This window comes from Kogia breviceps, chromosome 3 (genome assembly GCF_026419965.1).
Source record: "Kogia breviceps isolate mKogBre1 chromosome 3, mKogBre1 haplotype 1, whole genome shotgun sequence".
Lineage (NCBI taxonomy): Eukaryota > Metazoa > Chordata > Mammalia > Artiodactyla > Physeteridae > Kogia > Kogia breviceps.
The window spans coordinates 148,845,102-148,870,663 of NC_081312.1; the positions used below are offsets into that span (position 1 = coordinate 148,845,102).

The window sequence follows — 25,562 nt, forward strand, 5'->3', positions numbered from 1 at the left end:
TTATAGCCAGCACATCAGTACTATGCTTGGGGACCATTTTAAACGGCTAAATCACCAACAAAAAAGCAAAAAATGCAAAAAACACGGTGTTAACTAGACCACAGAAAGGACATTTGTTTATAATGTGAGAGTTGAAACAAGAAGGCAGTGTTGCCTCATTCAACCTCAATGGGAACATACACACAGGGCAACAATTTTTTCACCACTGTGCATGTCATAAATGCTGTGAATATTGATTTAGGGGTTACAAATAAATTTTAGCAAGTAGGCAAATTCGCAAGCAATCTGTGAATAATGAGGATTGACTGTAGTTAAAGATTATGAAGAGAATGTTTTCAGCCAGGATCCATTGAAGCTGTATGTAAAGTTCAATGAGAGGCAGATCACATGAAGGTTTGTTTTATTTTTTTGCAGTACGCGGGCCTCTCACAGTTGTGGCCTCTCCCGTTGCGGAGCACAGGCTCCAGAAGCGCAGGCTCAGCGGCCATGGCTCACGGGCCCAGCCCTCCGCAGCATGTGGGATCCACCCGGACCGGGGCACGAACCCGTGTCCGCCTGCATCGGCAGGCGGACTCTCAACCACTGCGCCACCAGGGAAGCCCCACATGAAGGTTTTTTGAAGCGAGAGACACCTGTAAATGAAGATCAAGGGTCCTAGGTTTAACGTGATGGGGCAGCAAAGAGCTTACTCCTTGGGAGAATGGTAATAGCATTTATCAAGTAACCTGTTTCAGGTAAACACTTTGTAAACATTATTTCATTCTCTTAGGCTATGGTAAATAGGATTTTGTAGGAAAGCTGCAATAAACTACTTAAATTTTTTAGACAAAACCTGGCTTTCCTTGTAACAAAATCTCTGAAACAATCTGTACACATACTTTTTATTTATTTATTTATTTAATTTATTTTTGGCTGCGTGGGTCTTTGTTGCTGTGCACGAGCTTTCTCTACTTGAGGCAAGCAGCCGCAACTCTTCATTGTGGCGCGCATGCTTCTCATTGCCGTGGCTTCTCTTGTTGCGGAGCACGGGCTCTAGGCGCGTGGGCTCTAGAGCGCAGGCTCAGTAGTTGTGGCGCACAGGCTTAGTTGCTTCGAGGCATGTGGGATCTTGCGGGACAGGATCTTACCGTGTCTCCTGCACTGGCAGGCAGATTCTTAACCACCTTGCCACCAAGAAAGTCCCTACACTTACTTTTTGAGAAATGGTTATATAACTAAATACATAAATGTACTGGGAAATACCTATTGGGGTAATTTTACAAAAACAGCGAGTAATCAAAGGATCCTCCTTGTAATTTATCTGCCTTGAAAGTGAGTATTTTGTGGAAGTCGGATAAATTTGTAGAAATAGTAGAATTAAACGACTAATACAATACTTGTAGCTCCCGCCTGCCACACACACACACACCCACACGCACACTTTTTAAGAGGAGCAGAGAGATGGTGACACTCTTGGCTTTAGGGAAATATGGTCCAAAGGCTTTCTTATTTACACTCTGTCCATCCTCCTATCTTGAGAGTCCCATTAGCGTAAAGAGAACAGATGCTCCTGAGTTCTGGAGATAGTCCACATTTTTGAAACTTCAACTCTTGAGACCACCGTCTTCTATAAACATCCTCAGTTTTTGAGAACAACCTGAGCCTCCAGCGCATGACCAATGCAGATACAAGATGAGACAAGGTGTTCCTCAGCCCATCCACAGAGTGATAAATATTTTGAGTTGTGGGGGCAAAGCAGCTTTCAGTATGCAAGGTCATTCCCCTCCTTTTTGTACTCCAAAATAGTCAAGCTATCTGTCATTTGGGGAAGAAGGTAATCACTATCTGTAACTCTAAGTAAACATACTGAAGGTGTGTTTACATTGGTCATTCTGAGTGCTCGAGTTATCAACCAGTATATAATACGGTGCAGTAGGTCTACCTTCAACAATGTGATCTCCTTCTGTTTGACATATTTTGCCAGCTGGCAGTTACCACCACTGGAAGAACCTTCCCTGAAGATGTCATCCCCAGAGACCAGTACCCACCTCGAGTCTTTTGTTTGCTTATTTATTTATTTATGGCTGCGTTGGGTCTTTGTTGCTGTGCGCGGGCTTCATCTAGTTTCGGCAGGCAGGGGCTATTCTTCATTGTGGTGCATGGGCTTCTCACTGCGGTGGCTTCTCTTGTTGCAGGGCACAGGCTCTAGGCACACGGGCTTCAGTAGTTTCAGCACATGGGCTCAGTAGTTGTGGCTCCTGGGTTCCAGAGAGCAGTCTCAGTAGTTGTAGCTCACGGGCTTAGTTGCTCCGTGGCATATGGGATCTTCCCAGACCAAGGATAGAACCTGTGTCCCCTGCATTGGCAGGCGGATTCTTAACCTCTGAGCCACCAGGGAAGTCCCACCTCTGGAGTCTTGACTGAAGCCTTCACTGTTTCTAGCAATACCCTAGGAGTGGTGTTCTGAAAGGAAAATGGCCAGGCCCTCAGGAGGCTTAAGATCCATCTGCGCATCCTGTGTAGCTCTATCCCTGTGAATTCCTACCCCAGGCTACCACAGACCTCCCCCACCTTTGGCCTCCACCCCGCCCCATATCCAGGGCATTATTCAGGACCACACGCTCAGAAAGACCCCATGTTTGGTTTAATACTCTCCTATTGCCATCTTGAAATTCCTAATAAGTTTATCTTTGAACTCATGTTTTGTAGTGCATTTGGATGGGACAGTAGAGCATGCATGTGAGCAGAAGAGAGGCACAATGGGTGTCCACTGTTCCTTGCCACCCTGTTTACCTATAGCTTTCTTAGGGCCCCATAAGCACAGAATTCTGGTGGACCCACAAGGCATTGGAGTTCAGTGAAAAAAAGCTACTGAGTATAAGGTGTGTTACATCTACAGCTGAGTAACTGGGGGTGCTGATAGCTCTGAGAGGCCATGCTTTCCATTGGAACCAGAACTTGCTTCAAACGCAGAAAGAAGGCAATGGTGTTCTAGGAAGCACAAAAGATCAAGGAACCCAATCGTATCCTTTCTTGCATTACTTCCCCATATTAGCCAACAGCCCAGGCCAAAACATTTCTTTTGTCCTTTCAGCCCTTACTTACTCCTCAATAAGTCAAAGGTAGAGAGTGTTGTTCGAATGTGTGTATCAAGAAATGAAATGATAATGGTTAAGTTCGTTTTCTGCAGTGTTTTCCACTGCTCTGGTGAGAACAAAATATATATGCATGTAGGAGCTGCAACATAGAAATTGTGTCATTTTGGTGATTTCACATAGGAGTTAAATACTCATTTGTATTTCAAACTATATTTGCATCTTACAATATAAAAATTATAAAAGTCATGCTGACAACTTAAATTTTTAATTTTTCCTTACTTAGAATATTAGTTATGATTATTGACTATCTAAATTAAACACCATAAGTCAAGAGAGAGAGAGACCAGAAGAAAGGGAAAAGGCTTTGTATTTTGGTACCTTTAGCTCCATCCATTTTTTTTTCTACTTTTTGAGTAAGAGGCCCCAGAAATTATGTAGCCAGCTTTGAACCCCCCACCCCCGAAAAGAATCCCAACAGCCTTGCTCCTGAGATGGTGGATCAGGGAAAGACTCCACACCTGCCCCCACTCTCTTCACTGACAGGGTTAGGGCAAGAGAGGTGAGAGAGTATCTCTGCCCCGTGGATCCGGCATCCAAGGCTGCTACAGTGCCCAGCTGCCCGCAGGCAGGAGCTGCATTTCCCGTAGTAAACACACTGGCTTCTGCTCATGGAAGTAGGAAGTGGGGGAGGAAGTCCTTATTCTGCTGCTGGGGCACATTTTCCCATGGAAACAATGCTGTAGGTCACAGTTCTTATCCTCTCATAGTCGAGCTGTTTGTGGGCTAAATGGGCTTCTAACAGTTGGCCTGAGGACCTACCAGTATTTGTCACATTGTTTCTCTGGGGAAGATGCATTTTCAGTTTCAAACAACTAAGTTAGAAGTTAACTTTTGGGAAGATAACTCAGTCATACAGGGACTATCTTTATTTTCCTAGCTCAGAAGAAATGCTGAGAACACAGAGAAGGATGGTGTCTATAAGACCCAGATAAACAACTCAACATTAATGAGAAGGTTGTTAATAGTAATAACTTCACTTTATCCTCTGGGTGGTATGAAGAGTCCAGTCCTAAAGATTTGCAGCTCGAAGAACTTGATTGCAGGTTCACCATGGTTGATTGGTCTCTAGCAACCAACACATACCAACCAAACCCAAGAGACTGCACTATAAACCAGATGCCAATTCATAAAGAACCCAAGAAAAGCTGTGCTGAGTTGGACAAAAGATTCATCTGGTCTGGTATTCTCTGACAATGACTGTGAATTCTATGTGTTACTCACTGTAAACTCTAGTTTGGGGCATAGTGTCTGAATATAGTGTCCTCTCAATAAAATGTTTGTTGAAAATGAAATGTTTTTGAATATTATAATTGCCCTCTATGACGTAAACTTCAGAAAGGTAAATAAGAATTTCCTCCAAATATCCACTTATTTACTCCTATTTTTAAAGCAACTTTCTTCTTAGGGGATCTGATTATTTTAGTTGCTCTTTTCTCTCACCTGGTATACTGACTAGGCTCTTTTTTAAAGTTTTGGGGCAGAATTAGATGCTTGACCCCAGGTATAGCTTCATTACCATTTTGTTGAATATAGGACAAAACAATGCTTTCAGTTTTGTTTTCCATGTTTTTAGCAAGGAGGCTAAGAACTTGGAAATTATTGCTATATGACTTTAGGAAACAGTCAACAATAACTCATGGTTCTCTTTCTTGAAATAAAACATAGCTCCAAGCTCATCTTCTTTCAAGTGTCCTTCAGACTAACAACCTAAATGCATTATCCAAAATCAGTACAGAATGAAACTCATTTGCCATACTTCTGTCCACTCACATAGACTTGTTTATTTATTTTTACTCAATTTAGATGGATCTGCTTGGTGTTTACTACTCTGGAGAGCTTAAGGACACCTCAGCCTAGTGACTTTTCTTATATGAGCCCACTTTCAAACAGTCTATGAAAGTTTTAAGTAAGTCCTCTAGCAGTAATCCTTGAGGACTCCACTCTGAAATCAGAAAAATCCATCTGGTATTCAGGCACCAACAGTAGTCAGCAGACCTGTGTACTGGCACAAGTTCTGCCACTTATTAGTTGTTAGGGTACAGGCAGGTCATTTAATTTTATCATAAAAGTGCCTCTCCTCCCTTGCAGGTTTGTTCCAAGGATTTCATGAGATAATGTGTGTGAAAGCACTCTGAAAATGCTAAATGACTGTATAAATAAGTGGTGCTATTAATATCTCCACCCAGAAGCTTGCCTGTTTAAACCACGGTTTCCTGAAGTTAAGGCAGCTCTCTCTTTCATTCAATTCATTCCACAGATATTCTTTAAGTGCTTACTTTACCCAACATAGAACTTTGTCGCCATTTTCTGAGTAACTTAGGTAGGGCTTTTCTTCAACGTTTAGTATGTAAATTGGTAAACACTTTTTTAAAAATGTAGCTTTCACTGTTTCTATGCTTATATATCCCTCAAAGAATTGTGGTCAAATAGTGAAACACGAGACATGCCGTAACATGCTGCAAAGGTAGAAGGCCAGAAGAGTCTCTGCCTGCATCTCCCACAGAAAACAGGAGTGTCTTCTATGCAGCCCAGGAGAGATGAAGGGAAAGTTCAGACAGGGTACAGCTGATGGCACAGTGAGAAGGGGAGGAGGAGGAACTGTATATAACTTCTCAGATCCCAACAGTCAGTATTATAAGAAATAGATTTACTTACATGAAAGCAGCTTATGGAAATCTCCTTTAGCTGGTGGCCCATTCAACAAAGAAAAATTTCTTCCAGTTTTAGAAGCTTCTGAAGGTTTATAAATACTGTTTCCAAAGGAAAAATAAAAGGCAAGTGATTCTTGGGGAAGAGGAAAAAAGACATTTTAAAAAATGATTTAGCTGTACAGCAGGTTATGAAGGAGGGAAAAGGAAGAGATTAAAATGATTCTTTCCCTCCTCCCTCTGTGACTCAGAGATTAATTTTAAAAATGATCTTCATCCCAGTATGGGAAGCTGAGCAGAGACTCACATCTTCGCATTCCAAATTCCATGATGGCCTTGGAGAGGAAAGGAACAAAAGGAAGAGGGAGATAGGAAACAGTAACTATTAAAGATAATCTGGAAAAGACTTTACCTACTCAGAAGAGGTGAGATGAAATTAAAGGCAGGTCTAGCTGTGATGAAATAGGCATTTTCTGTTATCGCCCTATTCTGAAGTATGTTGTATCAGCAAGGATGAAGCCTCAACTTGCCTTTTCATTCTTACCTCCCACTAACTCTTCTGGTGATCCATATTTTACTCATTCAAATGAATTTTCATCCTTCAACACCATTCCTCTTTCTTTGTATCAGCAACAGAAGGCTTTCTTCTAGGTGTTTCCTAAGTCACATTTAATTTATTTAAGCATGTTCATTTTTTTAAAGTTTTTTTAAATTTTTATTAAAACGTATAGAAAAGTTGCACACCTAGCATAATGAACTTTTTTTTAACTGACTAATTTGAGAGTAAGTTGCTGGCATGACACCTGTGGTGGAAATTGAGATGCATTGACCAGATACCCTTCAAGGAAGGACTTGTTGCTCAGCTGTGGGGTCAACAAGCATCTGTCCACTGTCATTCCCTTCAGGGTTGGCCTCATCTGCAGAGAGCTACTTTGCCCAAGGAGATGCCCCTTTCCCAGGTGGCCCAAATCCAAGGACTGATCAAGGGAAGGATAGAGTGGCCTGGCTATTTTGGCCCTGTGCAGGGCAACTTCCATGGGCCATTTCTGCTCAGGAGCTCCCAATGGGGTTAGTTAAGTTTATCAGCCTGTATCTCAGATCAGCATCTCCCTCTGCTCAATCCTGTTTTCTTTCCTCCAACCCATAGACATGGATCTCAAGAGCTCGTCTTCATAATTATCCTGAACACTAAAGTGTCTCAGAGTCTGCTTCCTGGAAAACCCAAACTGCCACAGTTGGAGCCAGGAGAGATCGAGAAAGCAGATGATAAGATGGGGTTTTGAAGCTGGATCACTACCCGGCTGGTATGAGGACCTCATCACTGGTGATGGATGGAGCACAGATAGCCCCTGGCATAAGGTAACAGTACAGTTACTAACACTTTCACCATGGTGAATTGGGATAGTATACTAGTGAAAGAGAATGTATTAGTTGGTACAATATGTGGAGACAATAGTAACTATAAGGACAGTGGGATTGGATGGTTATTGCTTAGCTCTGTTAAAGCTCTAGGAGAAGAAAACAAAAAGCTAAGAGAGTGGCTAGCAGGCAACTGAAAGCGAGGTATGAAAGCCAGAGGATCTCTTTGGTAAAGAGGCTTTCATAACCTACAGAGGGAGCACAGAGAAGGCTGAGGACCAGACCACACTAAATCATGAATGTGGCCAAGCTCCCAAGAAGGTTAAACTACTAATAAACTAGGTCTCCTAATCCAAGGACAGGGCTGTTGTTGGGAAAGAATGAGACCCTGACACGTGGGATGGGGACATTTGAATTGATGCCCCCCAATATCTTATATTCCCAGGTTCCTTTTGATCCTCTGAGCCTGCAGAAGTGAGCCACCCTTTTCTACCAAGAGCCATACACTCCCCTAGCTTGAGACAATGCCAGGGCCTCTTCCTGCAATACAACATGTGTCTCCTCAGGATCTTCCCCCACCAACCCTCCTGTCCACTAAATCTATAACTAGGGTTAAGTGGCAGCATAATCCAGCTGGGGACATGCTAGGCCTGAGAAGAGAGGAAAGAAACCATATCCCAAAGGAGTAAAAAGATTTAGCCAGCATGGATTGCAGGAGGTGGGGGAAAACACATGGGACTAGATTCTGAGGGTACTTGATCAAGGGGGATAGAACATAAGATTCAAAAGCAATTTGGGTACATTCTCGCAAAATATAAGATTTATACTCTGTCAAAAGACCCCAGGAATTGGTGCAAACTTACTAGTAAGATGGATCCTATGAAGCATGGAAAAAGTGATGGCACATGCTAAGAGATATCAAAATGCCATAAATCTTGGCAGATGGTAGAAGAAAGGATTAAAACACTAAGGGAAATCAAAAATAATAAAATACCTAGGAGTAAATTTAATAAGAAGTTTACACTGAAGACTACAAAACTTTGTTGAACAAAATGAAAGAAGACCTAAATTAATGGAAAGATATTCCATGTTCATTCATTGGAAGATTAATGTTGTTAAGATGGCATTAATCTCCAAATTGATCTGTAGATTCAAGGTAATCCCTATCAAAATCCCAGCTGACTCTTTTGCAGAAATTAACAAACTACCATTTGACCAAGCAATTCCACTCCTATGTATATTCCCCAAAGAAATGAAAACATAATGTCCACACAAAAATTTGTACACAAATGTTTAAGGCAGCATTATTCATAATAACCGAAAGGGGGAAACAACCCAAATGTTCATCCACTGATGAATGGGTAAATGAAATTTGCTATACCCGTACAATGGAATACTGTTGAGTTATAAAAAGGAATGAGACTGATATATGCTACAACACGGGTGAACCTTGAAAACATTATGCTAAGTGAGAGAAGGCAGACCTACAATGCCACACATATTGTGTGCTTCCATTTAATGACATGTCCAGAGTAGGCAAATTCATAGAGACATAAAGTAAATTAGTGGTTTCCAGGGGCTGTCAGTAGGGAGAATAAGGAATGACTGCTAACTGACACAGGGTTACATTTTGGGGTGATGAAACTACTCTAAAATTGTTTGTGGTGATGGTTGCCCAGTCTTGTGAACATACTAAAAACCAATACGTTGTGCACTTCAAAATGGTGAATTTTATGTATGTAATGCTATTGCAATTTTTGAAAAAGGACACAGGGAAGTGGGCATGGTGTTATAGCTATACTATGTCAGGCCAGAAAACCCACCAGATGACTCTTCCATAGGAGGACCTGGAGGATACACCATCTACCAAATCAATAAAGAATGTGCTGGTGAAAGGGCACCAGAATCACTATGAAGTTCAGTAGCGGTTCTCTTTTGCAGGCTGGACTGATGATGGTAGGCGATGGTGTTATAAAACTGACTTCCTTATTAGCAATGGAGTTAATACAACCCAGAAATAATTGAAGCAGATGGCATCACACACGTGTCAGAAACCATGTGGACGCAATTATGATAATAAGCAGCAAGATCAAAGTGGCAACCAGGGGCCCCTGACCTGCAGAGAGTTATGGAGATAATTAATAAAACATGGTGTCACTTGCTGAAAAATAGATGGGCAGCCAATAAGGGTACTAATTGGTTTGTACAAGCAAAAGAAAACAAAGAGGATGTAGGGAATGGAACTATTTGGGAGCAAAGTTTTTGAATAGCATTGAAATTAAGTTGGTATTAATCTGAACAACATTGTTATAAATTAAGATGTTAATCATAATCCAGGCAACCACTAATAACTCAAATATATATATGACAGGAGAATTAAAATGTTACATTGGAAAATATCTTTTTAACACAAAAGATGGCAAAATATAGGAATAGAGGAGCAAAAAGCCATGGCATATGGAAAAGAAGGCAAAATGGCAGTTGTAAATCCTTCAATATAAAATGACTCAGCCAGTTGACTCCCTCTTGGTCAATGACCACACCATTTCTGGCACAATGGATACTTGAATAAAGTGGCCATGTGGCAGACATTGAGGCTATCCTGGGCCCATTAGCATGGGTTCCCACTTATCAGTTATTGCCTCTGCAAAATGTCCACCTTGACAGCAAAAGAGATCAATGCTGAGCTCCTGATATGGCACTGTTCCTCAAGGAGACCAACCAACAAGTTGGTGGCAAGTTGACTGAAAGGTAGAAAGTTTCGTTCTGACAGGAATGGACACATATTCTGGGTAAGGATTTAAAAGTCTTATCTTCAGGTCTCACTCTGGGCTTAAGCAATATTTGTTCCACCAGCAGGGGACTTCACATAACCTTGCATCAGACCAGGGGACCCAATTTACAGTAAAAAGTTGTGAGAGTGGACCCATGACAATGGTATCTGCTAGTTGTATCACTTACTGCAACACCCTGAAGCTCCTGGCCTGACAGAGTATTGGGGTGCCATGCTGAAGGTGCGGCTGACATGTTAGCTGAGATGCAATGCTCTGTGAGTGCCATCCCCCTGGATATATTAAACACATTGAATCAAAGATCTTTATTTGGTGCTGTGTCCCCCACAGGAAGAATACATGGGTCTGAGAAGCAAACTATGGAAGTACAAATAGACCTGCTTATCATTATTCCCAGTGACCCAATGGGAAATTTATGCTTCCTGTTCCTGTGATTCAGAACCCTGCAGGGTCAGAGGACCTTGTTTCTAAAAGGGGAATATTTCCACCCAAGGGTACAGCAAAAGTCCCTTTGAACTACTAGCTTAAACTTCTGCTGGGCACTTTGGGCTCCTAGCATCCAGGGATGAGTGGGCTGGAAGTGGAGGAATCATCTTAGCAGGGGTATTAACCCTGATCATCAGGACTTAGGTCTGTTGTTATACAATAAGGGTAAGGAAGACTGTTTTAGCCCTTGGATGATCTACGTGTGTGCCTCTTGTTATTCTCTTGCCCAGTTGCAATACTAAATGGATAATGCAGCAAGGACATGGCGACCAGGAGCCCAGACCTCTCTGGGTTGTGAATCTAGATCATGACCCCAGATAAGTCACTGAGGCCAAGAGAAGTGGTAGCTGAGAATGAGAGGAATTTAGAAAGGATGGTTGAGAAAGGAGGCTGTAAGTTTCAATTGCAGCCCCAAGACCAGCTGCAACAGAGAGGGCTATCGTTTGTTCTACAAGCCTTCCTCTTCTCAGTCTCCCCAGGAGGAGAGGCTCATCAGAAACCTGAAGAAGCTACTCCTCAATGTACATGAAGAAGTAGATCCGGGAGCAGCACAGGGAATGAACGTGGAGATGACGCATTGAGATTTCCCTTTGCAGAGGGACTTCTTGTCCCAGCTCCTTGGGGCACTGTCAGCAGACAGCCTTTAGACTTTAGGCAGCAGAGAGCTGCCTTATCAGAGCTCACACCCCTTTGGAGACAGCTTACATCCATTAACTGATCAAGGCGTGGTTTTAAAGCCCAGCCATTTCAGCCTGGTTTGGGGCAATGCTGAAGGACCGTTTCAGCTCCAAAGCTCCTCATGGGGTCAGTTCAGGCTACTGGACTTTCCTTATATGCAGCCTGCTTTTCCTTCCTTCTAAGCCTGCTTCCTTCTCTTCTATTCCACAGGTGTCGATCCCAAAGGCACTCCCTGATAAACATCCTGGACACTGAACTCTGACTCAGAGTCTTCTTCCTGCAGAGACTGAACTGTGAAAATGCCCTGTCATCACAAATACTTTAGTATGTATTTTTTACTAGTGAATATTCATCTAGATAACCCCAGTACAATACCAAAATCAGGAATTTAGCATTGATATGTTACGGTGTAATCCTCATACCCCAACAGATTTTGTCAGTGGTCCCAATAGTGTCCTCTGTCCAGAAATTATGCGTTGTGTTTAGCTGTCTCTTCAGTCTTCAATCTTGAAAGGTTCCCTGGTCTTTGCTTTACTTTCATGACCTTGATACTCTTTAAGATTACGGCCACTTATTTTTGTAGAATGTCCCTCAGTCTGGGTTTGTCTGAGCTTTTGTGATGATTAAATACAGGTTATCTTTGGTGGAACGATTAGAGAAGTGATGCCATGTTCTCATTGTATCCTATTAGGTGGCACATGACTTCAATCTGTCATGTCACTGGTGATGCTAACTTGATTAAGGTGGCATCTGCCTTATAATTAAGTATTTTGTGGGAAAGTACTTTGAGACCATGTAAATATCGCATTCTTCACCATACTTCCTAGTTATTCTTTTAAAAATTTATATCTGTATTAGCCAAGGAATTCCTGTTTTATTCAGTGGACAATAACCCATTACTGTCATTATTTTGACACTTAGACTGTTCCACATTTGGTCGGTGGAAGCCCCTTCAAGTTGGCTTCTTTATCCTTTTAACATAACTCCATCATTCTTTTGCACTTCCTTGCTTGTTGCATGAGACAGTCCAAGCTTATTTTGTACTTTTCCTGCTCCAACCCTGGAATCAGCCATTTCTCCAAGGAGCTCTGGTTCCTTTTGGCAGAGAATGGCATTCAGAAACTAAGATCTTGACGTTAGATGTGCTCATTGCTATTGAGGTATCACTGTTCTTAGGCCCTTTCAGCAGACAGATCTAGGGAATATATGAAATATATGTATGTATGTGTATATATGTATTTATGTATATAAATTCACATTTATGTTTACACAAACACATTTTACATCTATATATATTCAGAATCATGAGTTCACACTGATACCTCCAATTTCAATCCAACACCAACTAGTTCATTCTAGGTTTTTCATTATTCATATATGTAACTACCATCTCTACCAGTAACAAATATAACTCCCATTATCCTTAGTATGACTATTATATTTCATCCATCCTTCTGTGCATGAATAATCTCCTGTGATTACCCCTTCCCCCTGTGTGGACACCTCCTCACCCTGCGCTGGGTGGCTGCTCTGCGCAGATACCTTCTGTATCTTGCTTGGGCTCCAGTGCCCCAGGCTGGACCATCCGCTGCACAGTCACCTTCCTCACCCTGGTCTGACTCTGACACTCTGTGCCAGATGGCCTTCCTTCAATGGATGGCCTCCTTACCCAGCTTGATCTCTGCACCCACACTAGGCCTCCTTTCTTCCTCTCCCTTCCCCCTTCCCCATGTGGATAGCTATCTTACCCTCATTGGGTTCCAACACCTGGCAACCACAGGCTAACCCTCTGCAGGGACTCCATTCTCACTGTGCTCAGGATACCACACCGGTCTCCCTCTCCTTGGGGGGGACACGCTCCTCATCCCAGTCAGGCCACCCTCCACACAGACACCCTTCTCACCTCTCTTGGCCTTTGACACCTGCACCTGGCTGACCTCTTACCCAGATGCCCTCCTCACACCTTTCAGCCACCACAGTTCCATACCCCCACCAAGGACACCAACCTTGCTTGGCTCCATGAATTGGCTTTTGGACTGATTTGTACAGAAAAGGGAGGGAAGAGAATGGGAAGGTAGAGGAAGAAGTGGCAGACCATTAATTCATTCTCGGAAGTTCATTTTTTTAAAGTTTTATTTTTATTTTATTTATTTATTTTTGGGCCATGCCACGTGGCTTGTGGGATCTTAGTTCCCCGACCGGAGATTGAACTGTGCCCTCAGAGTCCTAACCACTGGACCACCAGGGAATTCTCTAAAGTTCATTTTTAATAGAATCATTTTTCTGATATTCACTTCTATTTTGGTTTGGGGCTAGATTTATTTCTTTTTTTCTTTCTCTTTTTTTGGACTAGATTTATTTCTGACATTATGTCTGTTAAATTCATGTTTGCCAAAAGAGCCAAAGCTGCCTGCTCAGCCCATTCCTTATCTGTGATGGCCACCATCTCCTCTACCAGAACAAGATGGCTCACATAGGTCAATACACAACAGGTTGCTCACCATTCTTTTCGGTGGGGTTTTCGGGATAATATAGATATGGGTGTGCATATTTACAAAAAGTGTATCTTGCTTTAATACTTCCAATTTCTTTTCCCTGTTTCCTTTTTTTTCTCTTCCTATCAAAACTGTTAATCTTGCTAGGTCCGTTTAAATAGAACCTCAGTTGCCTCTAAATTTCTCCTAGACTTTTTCCCATAGGAAGATACTTCAAAGGTATCTCCAGATCCCAATAAGAATGGATTATTCGCTATTCTTCAAATATGCCCCAGGCTGTTCTACGTGTGAGCCTTTATTCATGCTGGTGCTTCTGCCTGGTCTGTCCTCTCATTGCTTCTCCAAAGATCAAGCCCTACATCCTGCAAAGTACACTTCATATGCTACCTCCTACCAAAGTCTTTGTAAATATCCCCAACTCTGGACCCCAATCGAACTTTGTATGTATTTAATGACAAAGATCCTGTTCTGACATGTTATCATTGCTGGGAGACAGGAAACTAGTTCCTTAGGTACAGGTACCATTCTTTTTCATTTAATTTCCCCCGGAGGCCTTGCACATAGTAGAGACTACACATGTTTGTTGAAATGAAACATAATCAAGGTTTCTATACTTTATATTAATTTTTCTTTTTACATAGTACACTCTTCAAAACAATTAAACTCCCTAGTAGTTTTTTCTGGCATGAGACCTAAATTTTTTCCCTCATAGAAGAGAATGATGTTTAGTTTTGCTATCCAAAGGACAAGAAAGTTAATGTGTTCATCTTTTTTCCAATATGATGAAATAGGTTGTATTAGTATACCAAGAGGTACAATCTAATCTCAAAGCAAATTCATATTTGCCTATGCAAGCCTATATTTTTATCCTGCATAAATGGTACACCATTTTGACTTTTGAAATTATTAAATATTGACATTGTCCTAGAACATATGCATTACTTTGCATAGTGAATAAAATCATATTTTCACCTGCAGAGAGATGGCCCCAATTACTCACTCCCCACAGGAATTATGTAACTACAGTAGGAGACCGACCTGCTTCTTTTGTGTTGGTCTTAGACTGGATTCTCATAATCTGTTCCAAAGTAGGGCAGTATCAAAAATCTAGGCTGCTTTGTCATATTTTTTTTCTCCATTTAACTGTTTACTGCACGGGCAATCATTAGATTGTAAACTCTTTGACTCGGAGGTGTCTTCCAAGTCTTTTGTATCCTTCTTTTGGAGGTGACGATAGCATACTGTAGATGTGCAATTTCACCAAAATAGTCTTAGAGTGCTTGACTTCACTGGGCCCTCACTACTAAGCTTGTGTTCAGAAGCCAAAAATACGGACTTTTAGTGTCCTTCTCCTGCAAGTTCTTACTGCTTTTAGACCTCTGTTTATCCCTAGTGGCCTGATAGCTATTGCACCAAGTTTTTAGAGTTGGAAGTCTAATGAATTTTAAGCTTCTCTGTCTATGTCAAGCCTTGAAATTGGAAGAACTGAGTAGAGAAAGAAGGGTTGGGGACCATGAAGAGCTTTTCTGCTTTGTAAGAGAACTCCTTCTGACAGGTATCTGTGGTAGGCTGAGTTATGGCTCCCCAAAAATGTCCATGTCCTAATCCCCGGACTCTGTGGATATTACCTTGCATGGCAAACAAACAAACAACCCCAAAATTCTAAGACTTTGCAGGTATGATTGAGGATTTTAAAATGGGGAGATTATTCTGGATTATCTGAGTGGGACCTAAATGCAATTCCATGCATCCTTAGAATAGGATGACAGGAGATGTGACACATAGGAGAGAAGGCGATATGACTATGGAGGCAGAGAATGGAGTGATGTGGCCACAAGCCAAGAGGTGCCAGCAGCCACTAGAAGCTGCAAGAAGCAAGAAACAGGTTGTCCTACTGTCTCTGGAGGGAACACAGCCCTGCTGGCATCTTTATTCAACCCAGTGAAACTGATGAACTTCTGGCCTCCAGGAATGTGAAAGAATAAATTTCTGTTGTTTTAAGCCATCAGGCTGTGTGGTAATTTGTTACAGCAGTTACAGGAAACTAATACAGTATCCTGTATCTCAGATGTTTCTATATTTTCTTTTTACTGCTCCCCTTCTTTAGCCTATATGTATGTGTATATCCCATTTTGTTCTTTCTTTTCTTCCTGACAGATTTTTTTCCTGGGGGTGTCCCTAAGAAAACAACTTTTCATACCCTTTCCAATTACTTCGATGTTGGGTTTCAAAACAATTTAATAAACATTTAGGGACCATCCACTGTGCCTCTAACATTGTTTAGAGACTTTGGGGGGACATAAAGAATAAACATAAACTCCACCCTGAAGTATCTGTAAATTAATTAAGAAACAGTTTACATAATGTATGACCCAATGTGTGCTAAAGTGCAAAGATAAATACCAAAGACAGGAAGTGCTGTAGAAATTCAGAAAAGTGAGTAACCTGTGAGGAGTATGGAGTAAATTGGGTGGGTTTTATTGAATAGGTGGATTTTGAAGGCCGGCATTTGGACAAAAGGAGAGGAGTTTAGATTTCATCCTCTGGGCAGTGGTAATTCATCAAGAATTGCATCCCCACTGTTATTTCTTTTTGCAGTATGAAAGTAATCTAGGCTTTTCTTAAAACATTTCAGTGATATAAAAATTAGAATGGGGCTTCCCTGGTGGCGCAGTGGTTGAGAATCCGCCTGCCGATGCAGGGGACACGGGTTCGTGCCCTGGTCCGGGAAGATCCCACATGCCGCGGAGCGGCTGGGCCCGTGAGCCATGGCCGCGGAGCCTGTGCGTCCGGAGCCTGTGCTCTGCAACGGGAGAGGCCACAACAGTGAGGCCCGCATACCACAAAAAAAAAAAAAAAAAAAAAATTAGAATGTAAACATATCCCTATAATTCCACCACTCCTGGAGAAAAGGTTTGCTATCAACTTGACACATATTCTTCCAGATTTTTTTTCTGTACATATGGTAATCTTGCTTATATAATTATTACAGAAATGGGATCATACTGTAAATATTCTTTTGCCATCTGCCATTAAAGACTTTTGAGCAAAATGAAAAGGAAATCATATTGTAAGATGATTAATCTTTCGGCAACATTCATGTAGATCTCCCTAATCTGTTCTAATTACAGTATGGACTGGACTTAGGGGAGAAATGGAAACAGAGAGAGAGAGAGAGAGAGAGAGAGAGAGAGAAGCTAATGGCTGTTACAATAATGTGGGCAAAAAAATTAGGGTAATGGCTATGGCAATAACTGACAAAGTAAGAGATTGGGAAATTTTTCTATTAAGTGTTAGGAGATATATATATATATATTTTTTTTTTTCCAGATCTTGGGCCACATAAATAAAAACTAACTGCTCCTTTTAGCTTTGAGAGAGGGGAAAAAGATGAAAGATTCCATTTATCCACATTTTATGTTAGTCACATGCTCTGATTGTAGTAATAGCAATCCCAAAGGAAAGAAATTGCTTTCTAAGCAGTGACAGCAGGGTTATGCATGTTATATATAATGACATCTTTTGTGATTATGAAAGCATTACATAATTATAAAAGCATTTGTAGAAAACATGGAAAATATTGAAAAGTTAAAACAAAATCACCCAGAACCCCATCACTCAGCTATAACCACCATGTACATTTTGGCGTATTTTCTTTCAGACATTTTCCTGTGCAAAGAATGCACATAAATGAAATTGAGAAAATACAAGATACTTCTTTGAAACGTACAATTTTTACTTGGCAATGTGTCATAAGCATCCTCCCATGTCTTTAAATATTCTTTTAAAAATCTTTGTTTTGTCAAATTGGCATTTTTATTCATTTTTTTGTGGATTACAACAGTGGTGCAATTTTGTTGTAAAAAATGCAAACAAACACAGAAGTAAGGTAGAACGTGAAAGTCTTCTCATAATCTCACCCCCAAGGGGTATAGAGATGTACTGCAGTCTGCTCACACTGGCTCATTAAGCTAATTGTGTGCATATATTAAGAGCTTGAAATCAGCCACGGCAGGAGTACTTACGCTGTGGAGATCGGCAAACACCACCTATCAACGATTTTTTTTCCCCCCTGGAAAACTGGTTGTTAAACTTTTACCAGAACATCACTATGCCATATCCTCCTAGACATTTTCTGTATATTTAAATATTTATTTACATAAACATAGAAAACATCCAATTTTCTTTTTTCCCCCAGCTTTATTGATATATAATTGATATATAACGTGTAAATTTAAACTGTATACAGTAGTGATTTGGTACATGTGTATATTGCAAAATGACTACCACAATAATATTAGTTGAACACATCCATCAGCTCAAATAGTTACAATTTGTGTGTGTGTGTGTGTGTGTGTGTGTGTATGGTAAGCACACTTAAGATTTGCTCTCTTTGCAGTTTTGAAATATACAATATGGTATTGTTAACTATGGTCACCATGGGGTACATTACATACTCAGCACTTACAAGTGGAATTTTGTACCTTTGACCATTCTCACTCACTCTCTTCTTGCTGTGTCCCCTCACCTCCAACCCTGGCAACCATCAATCTACTCTCTATGAGTACAGGGTTTTTTTAGATTCCACATATAAGGAAGATCACACTGTATTTATCTTTCTCTGTCTGTCTTATCTCACTTGCATAATGCCCTCAAGTTTCATCCATGTTTTCTATAGCAGGATTTGCTTCTTTTTTATGGCTAAATAATATTCCATTGTGCATTTTTCCACGTTTTCTTTATCCATTCATCCATTGATGAACACTTAGGTTGTTTCCATGTCTTGGCTATTGTAAATACTGTTGCAATGAATATGGGGGTGCAGATATCTCTTTGAGATAGTGATTTCACTTCCTTCAGATACATACCCAGAAGTGGAATTGCTGGATCATATGGTAGTTTTATTTTAATTTTTTTGAGGCACCTCCATACTGTGGAAAACATCCAATTTTCTCATTGGCTTTGGCAATCCAGCAATATATTATGCCCCTCTACTTCAAAACACATTCATCTACCTAATCCTTGCTACTTAGCACTTCACTCTGTGACTGCATTATAACTTGAACAGTTCTCCATTGATGGGTGTTTTGATTGGTTCCAATTTCTGGCTATTATAAACAAAGTTTCAGTGAATATTTTGTCCATATATATCTGCATATTTGTCAAATTATTTTCTTGGGATAAATTTCTAGGCAGGAGATGTTGAATCAAAGAGTATTCCACAATTTAGATAGATGATACCAAAGTCCCTTTAGACGGTTTCTTATTTTTATACTCCCTTCACTGGTGTATGACAATGCCCTGAAAAACATATTTAAATGATTGCATAGTATTTCAGTTTATAAATGTCTGATAATTTATTTGATCAATTTCTTACTACGGTGTTTACAGTATTTCTCATTTCTATAAACAATGTTATAACAAACACCCTTGAAAATCTTCAGGTGAATCTCTTATTTTCCTAAGATAAATTCTTTGATAAGGAAGAACTACAGAGTCAAAGGTAAGAATATTTTTATGACGTTTCTGTACATATTATTAGCTTCAGGTCAGTATTTAGTACTTAAGGTTTTTTTTTTTAAGAATTTACTTGATGCTAAATAGAAAAAAAATTTTTTTCTAATGACTAATATTGTTTTTGGAAATAAAGTCTTACGGCTCTTAAATAACCTTTAGGCTATTTTCCATATAATTACTTCTTTGGGATTTTAGGCCCAGGATTCTACCCTATTCCCCCATCCAAATTTTGTTTCTGTGTTAAGTAGCAGATAAAAAGTATAACATGTGTGTTTGCATATTGGAAAGTTAAATGTATCCATACATATATATAAATCATTTTTAAAAATTAATTAATTAATTAGGTTTTGGCTGCTTTGGGTCTTCGTTGCTGCGTGTGGGCTTTCTATAGCTGCAGCGGGCGCTACTCTTTGTTGTGGTGCGCGGGCTTCTCATCGTGGTGGCTTCTCATTGTGGAGCACAGGCTCTAGGCACGCGGGCTTCAGTAGTTGTGGCACACGGGCTCAGTAGTTGTGGCTCGGGATCTCTAGAGTGCAGGCTCAGTAGTTGTGGCGCATGGGCTTAGCTGCTCTGTGGCATGTGGGATCTTCCCAGACCAGGGCTCAAACCCGTGTCCCCTGCACTGGCAGGCAGATTCCCAACCACTGTGCCACCAAGGAAGTCCCTATATGAATCATTATTAACCTTACATAGTCGCACCCATTTAAGGTATGGGATTAACCCTACCTGTCATTTCCTGAATGAGTAAGGAAATAAATTACAGTCAAAGAAATGAAATCTTCACTGGACTCTTTAGGGAAATTTCATGTTATGAAACCCAAGAAAAAAATCTAAATTTCCCCAGAAGGTAACAGTTACTTTATTTAAATGTATCACTTTATCAGTAGATACATAAAAATCAGAGTGCCAATAGCTGAAAAATATTTCCTTAATGTTTGACAGTCTTAAAAGTACTGCTTTTTTTTTAATTGGGAAAAAAGAGAAAACAAATGGATAAATATTTCTAAATATTTTTATAAGAAGTGTTTTGATTACTATCTAAAGTTAGTGTTTTTCAAATCTCTCCTTCTCACCCCAAGTCAATTTTTTGTTAAGGAAAAATTGGTGAGGGTATATGTGGGTGTGTGTGTCTCATTTTGCAGAAGGAGGTCTCTTCAGGGTATACCATCACCACCTTGTGGCCTTTTGCCATATTACTGTTAAGGGGTTTAACACCATAATGCTCTTTTGCAATTGCAAGCATGAAATACAGTGTATCTCCTTTTGGTAATCCTTCTCTGGATTAGATGAAATAAACTGAGGGCCAGAAACTGCCTGCACGTAGGGTTCCCACTCTATGGTGAGATGATATCCCTGCATTTATGTTGTGTTTTCATATGATGCTAAAACAACCAGTTGAGTAAGGAAATCTAGTGAAGAGATGTAACGAGCAGTTTTACTGTAAAGTGAAATGTTTAGTTATCTTTTGTGTTTTGTGTTTGCCGAATCTGTTTTAGTGATTCCTTCTGATTTGTAAAAATATTGGTTGGCACGGGAGCCTGTAAATCTCCTTTTTTCTCTGTTTCTTTGGTTATATTGTTGGAGTGTTTTCTCATTTTTGTTTCAATATTCCGCCCCCCGCCCCCGCTGCCTTTAGTACTATTTTATTATGTTCTTTTTTAAAAAATGTTTTTTTCATGCTCTTCTCTTGTAGATGATTCCTCCCTTTTGTCTCATTAATATATTTTTCCTTCTTTTCTCTCCTTCCTCATCCTTCTCATTTTCAGTTTCTTTGGTATCCTTGCTGCAGATCACTTTACTTATTCAGCGGCCTGTACTAACATCCACACCCACAACGCCCCCTCCCCCACTTGTGTCCTCCTTTCTTTGTTCCTTCTAATTCCTTCCCCCAGTAGCTGATGTTCCGGCTTTTCTAGTGCCGAGTGCACCGATCTCATCTGGTCTTCGGCTTAGGTCTTTTAAGGACATGGCTTCCTGGTAACCCTTAAACTTCCAGGAGGAACCTAAATCCTACCTATTCAAGGAAACCAGTGCCTAAACCTAACCCTAACCCTAGATTCAAGAGAAAAGGTTTCAAAAGGACAACCTTAGCTTCAGTCCTAAGGAATAGTTACTGACTCATTATCTTTCTTGTTCTTTTTTCTCAACACAGTGCCAATTTTCATAGGAAGTATACTGGGACATTTTCCAAGCTCATATTTGCCTGTCCAAACTCTCATTTGCATAGGGAACAGTTATTCACTAGTGCTTTGGAGTTGACATTTGAATCTTATAAAAGTGAGTTAGATTAATGATAGTGAGAAGAAAAAGATTGGCAAAAGACTGTGCTATCATTTTGAAAAACAGCTGAAATTGTATTGTGAGATGTATATTTCTGTCTCTTCTTGTCTCATCTTCCACCAAAATGCAAGCTTCTGAGAACAGACACTTGGTCTATTCTGTTCTCTGTTGTATCTCCAGTGCCTAGAATAGCTTCTGGCACAGAGAAGGCACTTAAATCCTTATCGGATGAGTGAATGTATCAGGTATTCTATTAGTTTTGTTTCCATCTCAGTCTGTTCTCTCACAGAGACTTCTGTCCTCTTGTTCCAATCTGGACCAGCATCCCTCTAGGCCTGCAGGCCTAAGCATCATCTTGGTAATTCCTTTGGCCTGTGGCCAGTCTTGGGTTTCCTGCCTCTAAACCTTTTCTGTTCCTTGGCTTAGTCCTTCTTTTTTGGTGGACCACATTCATCAATTGTACAATTTTTGAATAACTCTTCCAATTGCTATTGCTGTGTAACAAACCACCTCTAAACTTAGTGGCAAAAAAAAAAAGGGGGGGCTTCCCTGGTGGCGCAGTGATTGAGAGTCCGCCTGCCAATGCAGGGGATGCAGGTTCGTGCCCTGGTCTGGGAAGATCCCACATGCCGTGGAGCGGCTGGGCCTGTGAGCCATGGCTGCTGGGCCTGCGCCTCCGGAGCCTGTGCTCCGCAACTGGAGAGGCCGCAACAGTGAGAGGCCCGTGTACTGCGAAAAAACAAAAACAAAAAAACAACTTAGTGGCACTCTTCTACAACACTTATTTATTATCTCCTGGTTTCTGTGAGAGAGGAATGCAGGAAAGGCTCAGCTGGGCACTGGTGGCCTGAAGACTGGAGCTGTAACTGCAGGAGGTCTACAGAAGCTGAAGGCTGGTCATACATCTCTATGTAGTTTGTCTGCATGGGCTAGTTGGGCTTCTTCACAGCATGGCAGCCTCAGGACTGTTGGGCTCCTTACATACAAGCTGGCTTCCACTGAATCTCGTTATTCTTCCCTAGTACTAAATGATAGCTTGGGGAGAATAAAATTCTAGAATGGATTATTTTCCTTCAGGATTTCATAAGCAATTCTCTATTGTTTTATAACTTTCAGAATTGTGGAATGTCATTTTAATTCCAGATTCTTTATATGTCAGCTGATTTTTTCTCTCTACAAATGTTTAGAATAATCTCTTTGTTCCCAGTGTTCTCGAACTTCATGTGAATCAAGGAATAGATTTGATAAACTAACTGAAGTCTTGCTTTGTTGAATTTTAAGTTCTGCTCAATTTCATGTCCTGATAACTGGATTTCCTCCCAATACTTCATGATTCTAGCTTGAATCATTCTGTCTGTCTTAGTCTATTCTCACTGTTAATAACAAAATATCAAGACTGGGTAGCTTATAAATAACAGAAATTTATTTCTCACAGTTCTGGAGGCTGAGAGGTCCAAGATCAAATAGCCAACATGATTGCATTCTGGTAAGAGCCCTCTTCCTGGTTCATAGCCAGAGACTTCTCACTGTGTCCTCACATGGTAGAAAGGGCTGAAGAGTTCTGTGGGGTCTTTTAAAAATAAGACTACTAATCCTTTTTAAATTACCTAATCACCTCCTAAAGGCCCCACCTCCTAATACCATCACGTGAGCATTAGGATTTCAACATGAACTTTGGGGGACACAAACATTCAGATCATAGTACTAAGAAACCTTTTCTGACTAACTTCCAGGGATATTAATCATTTTGTTTCCCATTCTTCAGCACGTGAATATAGTTTATAATTTATTTCTAAAACTTTAATTCTTCAGATGTTTTAGAGATTTGTTTCATTTCCCCCAGGCTCTTCTGTATGTATGAAAAAAAAATCATGTTTGCTATTATTTTTATATTCCTATAGCACCCATTGCAGGGACTCAGTTAAGGCAGATGATAAGTGAATGCTCTGCACCTTCCAAGAAATTAGCTGCCCCATTGTTCACTTACTGCTGTAGAGAAAGACCTTGGGACTTCTCCTTCTCTTTAGTTCAGATCAATCTGCCCCTTCTAAAAGCTAGCTCCTTCCACAAAGTACTCAGAAATAAGCCACATGATCCTCCCATGGAGTAGCAGTTTACCATAAATGGAGTGAATTTGCAGTTAATGTATTGTTTAATCAAGCTGTTGTTTTTCCTCTAAGTCTTTAAGATGTTATACAAATTTTTAAAACACATATTCCTGTTTTAAAACTTGGTGTAAGCATAGATTTCAGAAATTTTAAAGATATTTAGTTACCTTATGAAAGTGTTTGTACACTAATTGTGTCGTGTTATATTCTATTGTGTTAATCAACCTAGTTGAATCTTTGTTCTTGGACTAGGGGGTATTGATCACTATTTTGAGGAACTTATGAAGGCAGAACATGGGAAAAAGACAAACTCTCAAAAACTGGGAAAAATGAGATGTTTTATCCAGTTACACACCTAACAGATGAAATTCTCCATCCCTGAGAGCAAAGCAAGAGATTATCTTAATACCCAAAGTTAAATTAGTAAAACACAAACCCAATAGGATAAATTTCTCCATCTCTGGTAGTAAATAAAAAGGTGATTTTAATACTCTAAACATCAATGATAGTGATCTGGGTGTAACCTCAAGCAAGCAGTACCAGAAAATGATTGTGATTGATTTAGTTGAAATCTAATTGAATGTATTACGTCCTGTCTGAAGAAAGACAACTTGAAGAGCAGTGGTCAGCACAAAGTATAGCAGAAACAAAAACAAAGAACCAGAAGTTATTTGTTTTGCACTATTCATATGGGATAAACACATTAATTCTGCTAGTCAAGAATATGGTTAGGGTGATTTAGCAGGCCTCACTGTAATTCAATTTGTTAAGATTTAATCAATGCACTTTTTTTTTTTTTTGGCTGTGTTGGGTCTTTGTTGCTGTGTGCAGGCTTTCTCTAGTTGCGGTGACCAGGGCTACTCTTCATTGCAGTGCACAGGCTTCTCATTGCAGTGGCTTCTCTTGTTGCAGAGCACGGGCTCTAGGCATGTGGGCTCAGTAGTTATGGCTCACGGGCTCTAGAGCACAGCCTCAGTAGTTGTGGTGCATGGGCTTAGTTGCTCCGTGCATGTGGGATCTTCCCGGACCAGGGATCGAACCCGTGTCCCCTGCATTGGCAGGCGGATTCTTAACCACTGTGCCACCAGGGAAGTCCTCAATGCACTTTTCAAGGATAGTATTCCAAATGAAAATGAAACTGAATCACAATCAAATAGAATACTTGTTTTTCCAGTATTTCAGAAAGTTTTAACATGATCCCATCTACCTACTCTTACATCATCCACTTTATACACAATAGCTCTAGGATAACATACTCAGTCCCACCTCTTATTCATTTGAACCGTCAGTTACTCCTATTTGCAACAAAAATATATCTCATAACCTCCAAACTAAAAATCTACTGTTGCTCGTCCAAGATCAAAACCCTCATATTGAAAACCAACCAACCAACCAACCAACCCTCATGTTGGGCTAATCAGGTAAGATCTTAACACAGGATGTACATTTTAAAAAATTTATTTATTTATTTTATTTATTTATTTTTGGCTGTGTTGGGTCTGTTGCTGCGCGGGCTTTCTCTAGTTGAGGTGAATGGGGGCTACTCTTTGTTGCGGTGTGCAGGCTTCTCACTGCAGTGGCTTCTCTTGTTGTGGAGCACAGGGTCTAGGTGCACAGGCTTCAGTAGTTGTGACATGCGGGCTCAGTAGTTGTGGCTCGCAGGCTCTAGAGTGCAGGCTCAGTAGTTGTGGCGCACGGGCTTAGTTGCTCTGCGGCATGTGGGATCTTCCTGGACCAGGACTCGAACCCACGTCCCCTGCATTGGCAGGCGGATTCTTAACCACTGCGCCACCAGTGAAGCCCCAGGATGTACATTTTTGACAACTGAAATTTTAAGCTTCCTAAAAACGACCTAGTTGTTTAACATGTGCAAGTCACTTCATTTCTTTGAGCTTATGTAAAGCAAGAGGGTTTACCTAGCACTGACCTATTATGAAAATTCTGTTACTGTCAGATTTTATAAGGTACAAGTATAGCCATATTTCCTAGCAAAATTAAACTTTTTCCCAAAAAAATAAACAAGGCAGTGGAACCCTCTGAATAGTGTTTCTCTAGTTGCAAG

At 40.5% G+C, this 25,562-nt stretch overlaps 1 long non-coding RNA gene across 1 annotated transcript; it reads left to right on the plus strand.

Moving 5' to 3' along the window:
- Positions 1-418: 418 nt before the first annotated feature.
- LOC131752182 (uncharacterized) lies at positions 419-10,733 on the plus strand. The gene is made up of 3 exons (XR_010839813.1): positions 419-734; positions 6,933-7,144; positions 10,653-10,733. It is a non-coding gene; the product is annotated as an uncharacterized lncRNA (long non-coding RNA).
- The last annotated feature ends 14,829 nt before the right edge of the window (positions 10,734-25,562 follow it).